This window comes from Jatropha curcas, chromosome 7 (assembly GCF_041381405.1).
Source record: "Jatropha curcas cultivar XTBG-Jc1 chromosome 7, XTBG_Jcur_1.0, whole genome shotgun sequence".
NCBI classification, from domain to species: domain Eukaryota; kingdom Viridiplantae; phylum Streptophyta; class Magnoliopsida; order Malpighiales; family Euphorbiaceae; genus Jatropha; species Jatropha curcas.
This window is the reverse complement of record NC_143157.1, coordinates 8,682,431-8,692,950: the sequence shown is the minus strand read 5'-3', so window position 1 is coordinate 8,692,950 and position 10,520 is coordinate 8,682,431.

Here is a 10,520-nt window from a genome sequence, read left to right as displayed (position 1 = left end):
GGAATTTAAATTAATGAGATTATATTATTTTAGTTAATCTTAGTTTAGGAATAAATGATTATGTTACCAAATGAATCTTTAAAGCATGATAATTTGGTACATGGTTTTAAATAAATAGGATGCTTATTGGTAAAATAAATGTCAAAAGTAATGAACATATGATATGAAAGGACGAGGTTATATATGTTATCAAATTGTAAGTTTAGTTGATATTTCCTTTACTATAAAAGTATATGCATGTTGAATGATTCAAATGATTTTATGATTGTGAACTTTTTTCATGAAATTTATGTTTTTAGTATGTTGCCATCGCAACATTGGTAAGTATGTGATTTATGAGCACCATTGATTTTTATACTCAATGCGTTCATTTTTATCACACGCAGGTTGAAGACCGTGGTTGCTGCTCGAAGACCAGAAGAGTAGCATCTGAGCAGAAGAGACTATTTTGGTAGTAGTAGATTTTAGTTTTATGTAATTAAGAATTATGGCATGTATAATTATTATCTATTTGGAGATTATGTTATTCGAGTTATATAACTTAAGAATGATGCTAAATTATTTTGGTGTATATATTTGGAGTTAAGCATGGGGCTTATTTAATGATTAGATATAAATTATTTTCTAAGTTAGTTGGCATGGTTGGAATATTAGGATTTGATATATACAAATTAATGCATTTAATTGATGATTATTATGATACTAATGAGAGATTCCATAGTTATGAAGTTAGAGAAGTGTTGTTTGTGTTGTGTTGATTATTGGAGTCTGATGGGGGTTTGTAGTTTGAATTTGAGAGTGTTTTGCATTCACTTGTTTGGCAAGTTCAAATTTTAGGGGAAACTCTTGTAGTTTTTCTGTTGGATTCTCCCAAATCTTTTTTTAAAAAAATTTATTACTTGCTAAACTTGTGAATATTAAATCACTTCTAATTCATAACCTTATAATATGATTTATATGTTAGTTAAGGAGGTGCCTCTGGCACCAAATGTGGCATCCATTGTTTGGTCTCTCGGGACCGAGCGGTGAGTGTTACAGATCTAGCTTGCCATACTTTTGTACCACAACCATTGCATCAAGATATCGTTTCCGCATATCTCTCAGGCCTCCAATAAATGATGCTGGCAACACAAACCCCTTATCAACTTTCTTCCTTCTTGTTTCTGCTGCTTTAATGTTGTCCACAATTCCTTAGTATAATTCTGACCTGATTTGTGTCTGTTGTGTTCTGAAGTAATCAAGTCTTATTATCTCTAGTTTGATATACATGTCCACAATAAATTGTTGCAATAGGCATCCAACCATAAGAAGCACCGATTCATGAATTTCTCTACCTTGCAATTTATAGCAATAATACTCCCTACATGACACTTTATTTGGTCCACCTCTTCTGATAACTACATTTATTTTTAATAGCATATTTGTTAGTGTTAGTTCAATGCCAATGTATTATTGATTTTATCAGTTAGTATTTTAATATATAAAAGTAGTTTAACCTTGTTCCTCACTTTTGTATCACCTTTGCAGCTAATGTGAATATGGTGTAGGAAAGTTTGTTTCTACTTGTGTAATTGGGGCTAGTCCTCTCTGTGAAATGTTTATTTGCTTTGAAACATTTTGATTTCAACCATTTTCTCCTTTAGGGTTAAGCAATGGATACTATAGTGGACCGTAACAACCGAAGTAATGCTTAACTCTATGCCTATATCTAGAATGGGCCTCAACAATAACTCTCTTTCTAATGATGCATTTTCTATTGTTTCCTTCCACCCAAATGGCTCCCACTTTATTTGATGTTGGAGAGTTGTATACCCTTTGATATGATCTTATGTCTGTTGCTATTTTGATTGTCGAGCTCTCTTTTGCACTTGTATCATTCAAGGATCAAAAGAATTATGCATAAGGGTTATCTTGAAGGACTCCCATGATCTTTTTTATGACTTGTTCATTCAGTTGGACGTTTCTAATGCTTCTCATCCTATTATGCAACTCATTATTATTGTCATAAAAATAAAATTGAAAATACCACGACTGACCATCTGTTGGCAATAAATTAGGGAGTTCATGGTATATTTATCCTTAAGCTCGAAAAGTGTAAATTTCTTTTCTACCTGATGCTAGATCCTTGTCCAAATTAACTCCAAATGAAGTGAATGCAAAGATACTATTGTACAATTTAATATTTCTTTTGAATTCCTTTGCTTCAACATTAGTTGAGGTGAATAAATCTAGCAAATCTTTTGATATTTTTGTTGTTGCAAACTTCACTTTGCCATTCTAACAGCAGAATGTGGGCGTCTCATATTCAAACCTCTTAGCGCCATAATCGTTGCATGAAGATACATTCTTTAGTTTGTGAAGAGGTGAACACATAGGATGATATAATAATTGTCCTGAGAGAATACTATGATTTAATAAATTTTAACATGATATATTTATTTATCCTTACTATAATATGCTTTCGTGAATACTATGATTTAATAAATTTTAACATGATATATTTATTTATCCTTACTATAATATGCTTTCGTCTTACTATAGTGTTCGCAGAATTGTAGTTGTGCTCTTCGTAGCATTTCTTTCCTTTGCTTCTTTGCATTGCATTCATTTCCATCACTTGGGTCATTTGTTTTTCGTAATTTGTTGAAATTTCTCATCCTTCTTTGTTTAGCTTTTTTTTATGGTTGTTGATTTTTCTGATTATCTATCATTCGATTGTACTTTTTTTACCTGTTCATGTAATTGTATTTAATAATTTAAAATTTGATTCTTTATTAAACAAAATAAAAAAAATTTAAAATAAATAACGTACCATTTCTTATGGTGCTCGATAAAACTCTCCTTTGCAAATGTTGATTACTAATAAAATGAAATAATAATAATAATAATAAATTAGATTATGAGAAATTGAGGTGCGAAATTACAGTAATAAGGCACAACCCAGATCAAATTGAGGTTAGCTCAAATTCATAAAATAAGGCACAAAACCCAGGTCAATTGCGTTTGATGCCCCCTTTTGTTGCTTTTTCGTACAATATTCAATACTTGCACTGTGTAATATTGCGAATGAATTCTTTGGCATGTTGATTGATATTATATTCATTCAAGAGGTTATTAAGGTAAGTTGAAAAGATAAAAGTACCAAAATTTTAGTTCATCAAATTAGTATTAGATTAATTATAAAATTATTATTAGTAGTATGGTGATTATGTGATTTGAGTTGTGCCTTATTTTATGAATTTACCTGCAAAGAATTATTTATTTATTGGTGTCAAGAACATGGTTTTAACTAATCTGGGTTTTATAGACAATATGAACTTAATTATACTTTGATAGGTTTTTTAATTTGGCTTTATCTTGGTCTTGATCTTGCTATCCTATATTGGCTAAAATAACTTAATCTCATAAAATCAAGGAAATATGATATGCAGATTATTCTTTCCTTGGTTATATTTCCAGCCAATTAACTCAGTCCTATATGGAGCATCCGTAAATGACTTGTAAATGTTTAACACAACTTTGTTGCATGATTGTTAAAAATAAATGAATAAATGTTGCTCTATTATGGTTTATAAATTCAGTAAACTTAAATAGGTTACTTATTTATTGCTGATGACAATTTTTTATTTTTTATTTTTTTGGGATTCTATGTGTGATCATAGTGATAATATAGTATCACCTTTTGACAATATAAAAATAATAATACTATCGAAAATTTCCATGAATTATTTGTTATAACATATCCTTTAGCCTTCGGTATCAATAATCAATATTTTCATCTTAATTTTAATATTATATATGCACGACATGAGTTGATTAAATCAAGTACTTAATGAGATTATATTTTCCGTGGATCATATATAGGTTAATTCTAAAGAAATTAATCTTGGCATTTGATTATTTTCTCATGATAAAATATTCCCATTTAACAATATACTACATTAATTATTGGCTAAGCCCTTGATGCTGGTTGTCGTGGTATCATTGAGGCATTGTGCAACATCGCTCGATCACCTGATGATTGGTAACGTATGGCTATAGATTGTCTTCTTAGGTTGTTTCAAGATCCAAACACTTGTCATAAGGTAAGTTGAATACCTACATGATATGTTCTTTCGCTTTACTTTCCTGTGTTGTTATTTTAATGAAATTCATCTTCCAAATTGTGTTGATGATAATTTTGCTAACTAATTTTGGAAATTATGCATGAACTTTTACTCTTCATTTTATTATTACAATTGGCATTTCAAATGACAAAAAAAAAAAAAAAAAATGAAACCACTAAGCTATTATCTATTAGGAAAAAGCTAAGTAAAATTTTGGCATGTTTATTTTTTTTCAACTATTTTGACATTATAGACAAATAATATGACATTGTAATTGAAATGAATATAGTTAGGATTAACCTTCAGAATGGTATTCCTGTAAAAGTCTGGATATTTGCCTAATTTGTTAGTATATGCATTTCTATGAACAATTTTAGTGGATGTACCAGTACTACTGTTTGCAAATATTTAACTATATATAGTTTAATTATAGTCGATGTTTTAATGAACTCCTAATTATAAAAGATTATTTTACCTTGATATTTCAAAAGATTGAAAATAGTTTATGCAAAAGATTGAAAATAGTTTATGCAACATACAATATTGCTTTATGATATTACATTATAATCTCATTACCACCTAGCCGAGTGTATCATTGTTTTTAGTCTTGATCTATATGTTTTATCTTTTTTTATGGGTGAGAAGATGGTAAAGTACCATTGATTGCCAATAAAAATTTAAAGTGAATTTATAAGACAACGATATGTATCTATATTCTCCATTTCAATAAGCCAAAATAATTTTATTAATTAGTTTGTCGTATTGTATTTTTAATTCTCTTTATCATGATAAAAGCTGTACTTGTACTTTTATTCTCTTTATCATGATAAAAGCTCAGGTAGCACAACCAAATGGAGGTCAATAAAACGGACTCAAGCAGTCCACCAGTTCCAGTTTGAACTTAAACAATCCATCAAATCGGACATAACTAATTCTCCAGTTCGGACTTAAGCGGTCGATAAACAATCCAACAGTTCCGACATGAACAATTCCCCAATTCGACCTTAAGCAGTCCATAAACATTCCATTAGATCAGACATAACCAATTTTCCAGTTCGACCATAAGCTGTCCATAAACAGTCCATCAGTTCAGACATAACCAATTCTCCAATTCGGACTTAAGCAATCTATAAACAGTCCTTCAATTCGAACATAACCAATTCTCCAATTTCGCTTTAAGCGATCCATAAAGAGTTCATCAATTCGTATATAACCAATTCTCCAATTCGGACTTAAGCGATCCATAAATAGTCCATCAGATCAAATATAACCGATTCTCCAATTCGGCCTTAAGCGGTCCATAAACAATCCATCAATTCGAACATAAACAGTCCATCAACTCGAACTTAAGCAGTCCACACGTTCGAGCCTAAGCAGCTCACCTAGTTCGGACTTAAGCAATCCACTCCAATTTGAACAGACTTAAGCAGTCCACGCCAATTTAAATGGACTTAAGCAATCCATCTATTCGAGCTTGAGCAACTCACTCATATGGACTTCAGCAGTCCATCTATTCGAGCTTAAGTAGCTTGCCTATTCGAACTTAGGCAGTCCACCCATTCGAGCTTAACCTCAATAAATTCGAACTTAAAGCAGTTCACACCGAGCTGAAGCAACTCAACACTTAAATGGACTCGATCCACCTATTCGGACTTAAAGCAGTCCATTCATTACAGTTTAAGTAATTCAGCTACAACACTCTACCAGCTATAACATTTGTTAGACATAAATAACTAACTCCTTTTGGGGGACTACTAATAATATATAATAATAAAATATATCAAATAATAATATATAAATATATATTGAATAATATTAGACTTCCAAATAAATTCTAACTAACAGATAATGTAAGATTCTCACAATCCTTATCCTAGTAGAATCTATCTTGAACCCAATATATATATATCCCAAATTTGCTCCAAATAGGGACGAATTCTCAAATACTCTCAATTCTCAATTCAGATGGTTAACACTAGCAACCCATTTTAATCGTCAATCCATTATACATACATATATATACATCAACCAACACAAAATCTTGAAAGTATACTCACTTATATATATGTGACCTTCTAATACAACATAAAAACTAAAATAATCGTCGCCAACTTGCAGAAATCGAAGTTTTCTATATTAACTCATGGATTAAATATTAGCTAACTAATTCCTATCAAAAATCAAATTTACAACTTCAATATACCGTACCAAGCTACAATTTACAAAAATAATTTGAAATAATTACTGCCATATAAAAAAGTATAAGTTTCATGATTAAATTTTCATACTTTACGCACTAGCTAACTCACTACCCTACAAGAACTTAGTTTGCAACCTCTCGCACTCATCCCAAATACGATAATTCAAGAAACCAACTAATTTAATTGCTGCTAGCTCAAGGAATTCAAAGTTTTCTACTTTATACCCATAATATATCCACTGGTTTTGCACATTTCTTAATAAAATTCGGTCATAGTTCATTTTAAAGAGTAAAATTTGAAGTTCCTAACTATATACACTAACAGCAGTTAATTAAGGATTTAAATTCTAACCAAAATAATTTATGCGACAAATCATATACCCTAGATCAAAGAATTCATGATTTAAATCTAAAAGAGTTGAAATATGGCTTACTCAGTCGCGAAAAATGACAGAAAAATCGAATATATCCGGTTAAAATGACCAGCAGCAGCTCCGATGCTCAAAATCGATTCTGTCGAAGTAAGCTTGGCTGGAATGGATGAAGGTTATGGCCAGCGAAGCTACTAGAGGCGGTGGAAGTTTGTAACTGGCCAGTTCCTTGGCTCGTCTGGCCGAAGACGCCAAAAGAATAGAGAGAGAGGGCTGTCCCAATCGACAAAAGCCCCCACGGTCTCTCTAGTTGTCGCGCTAAGACTGGCAAGCTGGAAATAAGGGATAAAGGTGACTGGAGACGCTGCTAAGGAGAGGAAGGGATCACGTCCGCCAGCTGAGGGTTAGTGTCGTCAGAAAGTGAAAGGAAATACAAGAATCGCGTTGTCCGGATCGAAAACAAATCGCAGTGTCCGGTGATAGCCGCAGCAACCAGAAACTATGGCGGAGGAGTGAGTGGCAGAGAACAATGGCAAGGAGAAGCTCCGATCAGCTCTACTCGAGTTCAGGTGGCCGGAAAACGAAGGAGAGGCTGAAGACTCGTTATCCCGATCAGAACGGAACCGCAGCTTCCTGTGATTACTATGCCAACCGGGGAGAACAGCGAGGAGAGAGAAGGCTGCGTCAAGGCGGCAGGGAGAAGCTCTAGCCGGCGTGGTGACTGGAAAAATGAAAGGGGATAGAGGAGGGGGCTGTCGGCGCTAATGAGAGGGAGAGGAAAATTGTATTAGGACAAAATGGGTATTTTTCGTAACCTAGGGTTTCTAGATGGTTCTAGTATCGTTTGGGTTTGATTTGGATCCGGTTTGATCCAAATCAGGGGTTTTACTTGGTTTTCAATTGATTTAGTGATTTCCAATTGGTTTAATTTAGTTTTTAGGTTTGGTTTAACTGTATAAAATATATTTGCATTTAATTTTGTTAAATAAATTCATAGGATGTTAATTTATTTAATTTTAAATATAATAATATTCTATAATGCTATTGGTTTAGAATTTATAATTAAATTTTTAAATGAAAAATCTTTGAAAATATAATTTTGGGTCATTTCAATATTGATTAAGTGATCAGATGAGTGGTAGTAAATGAATAATGACCATGGCGAATGAGAATGGTTTAATAAGTATTGACTGACGGATGGAGTTTGTGAATTGTTAATGATTTTGTGGTATTTCTACAAGTGGTTAAATCCAATTTTTAGAGGAGACTCTACCGTATTTCCAATAGAATCTCCCTAGTTCTAAGTTTAGCTAGCGGCTTAAACTAAGTAATTCAATTCTAAATTTGAATAGAAGCTTTTCTCTTATTTCTATTATCACCTTTAGATCATTTAGGTCTCTTCTTGGCTTTTCTCATATTGAAACCAAGATTATAATTAGAACTCTTTAATGAGTAAATAGATGTCTTAACCTTTATACTATTTTGATATTATAAAGTGAATATAGTTAGTTTATAAGAATTCTAAGTGCTTAATTAAACATAAACCATTAACCTTGTACCATTAAGGTTATGTACTTCTGCAGTAACATTAATAGTTACCTAAAATCCCATATGTGTAGTACTTGAACTATTGATAATGTTTAGATTCTAACATTAATTGATAATGGAATAAGGCAAAGGATGTTATTTGATATCAATTAATCAAGATATATTGAAATGCATGGATAACGAGATAGTAGGATGTTGATGGTGATGAGGATGGATGATGGATGATGGAAAATTGTTGATATTGATTGCCCGTGGATTCGGCTGTGTTTATATTGCTTTATTATTCTTTTTTTAAAAAAAAAAAAATAAAGAGATAATCTTCTTTTCAGAGGAGAAGTTATCGAAATTTCGATAAAATTTAGTCTAGTTATAGCAGTTAGATATGTAGATAAACTTGTTAGATTAATTTGTTAAATTCTCTATTTAAATAAGTTCCTTATTAATTCAATCATTTCCTTGTATCTGTATTTAGCTTGATCGTCCGAGTTCGTTTATCGCTCCTACTAGTCAAAATCCAAACTAGAACTTATTCTCTTCTCTAAGAGTATGACCGAGTAATAATAAATAGTACATATACTATTATAACCATGCATATGTAGCTACCATATAAAGAAGCATATAAATGTGAAGTTATTATTATTATTATTATTATTATTATTATTAGCTTATATTTATATATTTATATCATAACTTTATGTCTACATGTTAATTGTTATCTTGATGCATTTTGTTGAATAATTGTTTGATTATTTGTGCTGTAATATTGTTGTTTTTGTTTGTGTGGAATTGTGATGAAGTGGGTCATTACGGGTTTGTAAGGGCGGTCTTAATACTAGAGCTAAAGATTCAACACTAGAGAAGTATCAATTTCAATGCTTTATATATATTATAAAATTATTGGTAATTTTCACCTATGGACTTCTTTACACTACCTTGAAAAGTCAGAAAAATAGGTAATGTTAAATTTTTATCTTTTTACTAATATAAATTGCTTCCGAATTATTATGTTTTTTAATTTTTTTTATTTAATTTCATTTATTTTACAATCACAATTAATATTTTTTGAAAACGATTAATAAGAGTATGGATGTGTAAACGTGAATATCTAATAATATATATTAATTAGTATAAATAAACTAAAGAAATTCAATCTTACAAAAAAAATAAATTCAAGAAAATCAGAACTATTATTATTATTATTATTATATATGGTGTGTTAAAAAATAATTGTAAAATTTTTTATTGTTATATTAATTTGATCTTTTTAAAATTACTATAAATTTTAATATTTTCCACTAATATTCTAACACTTTTATAACTTTTAATTATAAAATAATTGGATGAATAAAAATATCCATAGTAAAAGGCTAATATTTAAAGTCAATTAGCAATCTTACCATTGTTTTCAATATTATCTATAACTTGCCTACTCAATTAAGAATTATAAGAAGTAATATTTTATCGTAACAATAAAAAATAATTATTTGAACTCATATTAAAGTTTCTCATTACGTTTTATTAGTATGAATAAATAAATAATATTTATTTACAACAACTTCTGTTAAGAGTAAGTTAATAATATATTGTTTTTAATATTATAAATGTATTAAATTAATGATACATTAGGAATACTAATTGAGAAGTTTTCTTCCATTGTAAATAGGAATTAGAATTCTACCGTGGAAAAGTTTTGTCCCATCGTACGATTTATGTGTGTGTGTATTGAGCTCTAATTGCTTTTACCTATGAAGAATTTATTTTTACCTATGAAGAATTTATTTATTTTGCTATCGTGAATATATTTTTATTGGCTTAATAATTGTTTTATTTATAATTGCATATGCTACTTAATTTTTTTTAATAATGTTCAACATTATGATACTTGCAAAAAGAATGAAGTATTAGAGTGTAGTCACAATAATAGATTTTTAAGAAAAATAATATTAGCTGATTTTAAGCTAAATATTATATTTTGTATCTATTTATTTTTATATTTTATTTTAGAAAATAGTATTACCTTCTCTAACATTCAAAATCTAAATTCAAAAAAATAAATACTTGAGTATCAGGTTAGCTATTGGATTTAATTATTTGTAATATTGAATATTCAAAATATTAATAAAATAAAATTTGGCTAAGAATAATGTAAAAATATTCATAATATCGATTGATGATTTCATTATAATATATCCGTTTATATTCACTTTAACTTCAAATTGACACGTTCTAGCTGCTGTTAGCAATAGTTCCAATCTGAATTTTACTAAATCTTATGAATTATATACTAAATTAAGG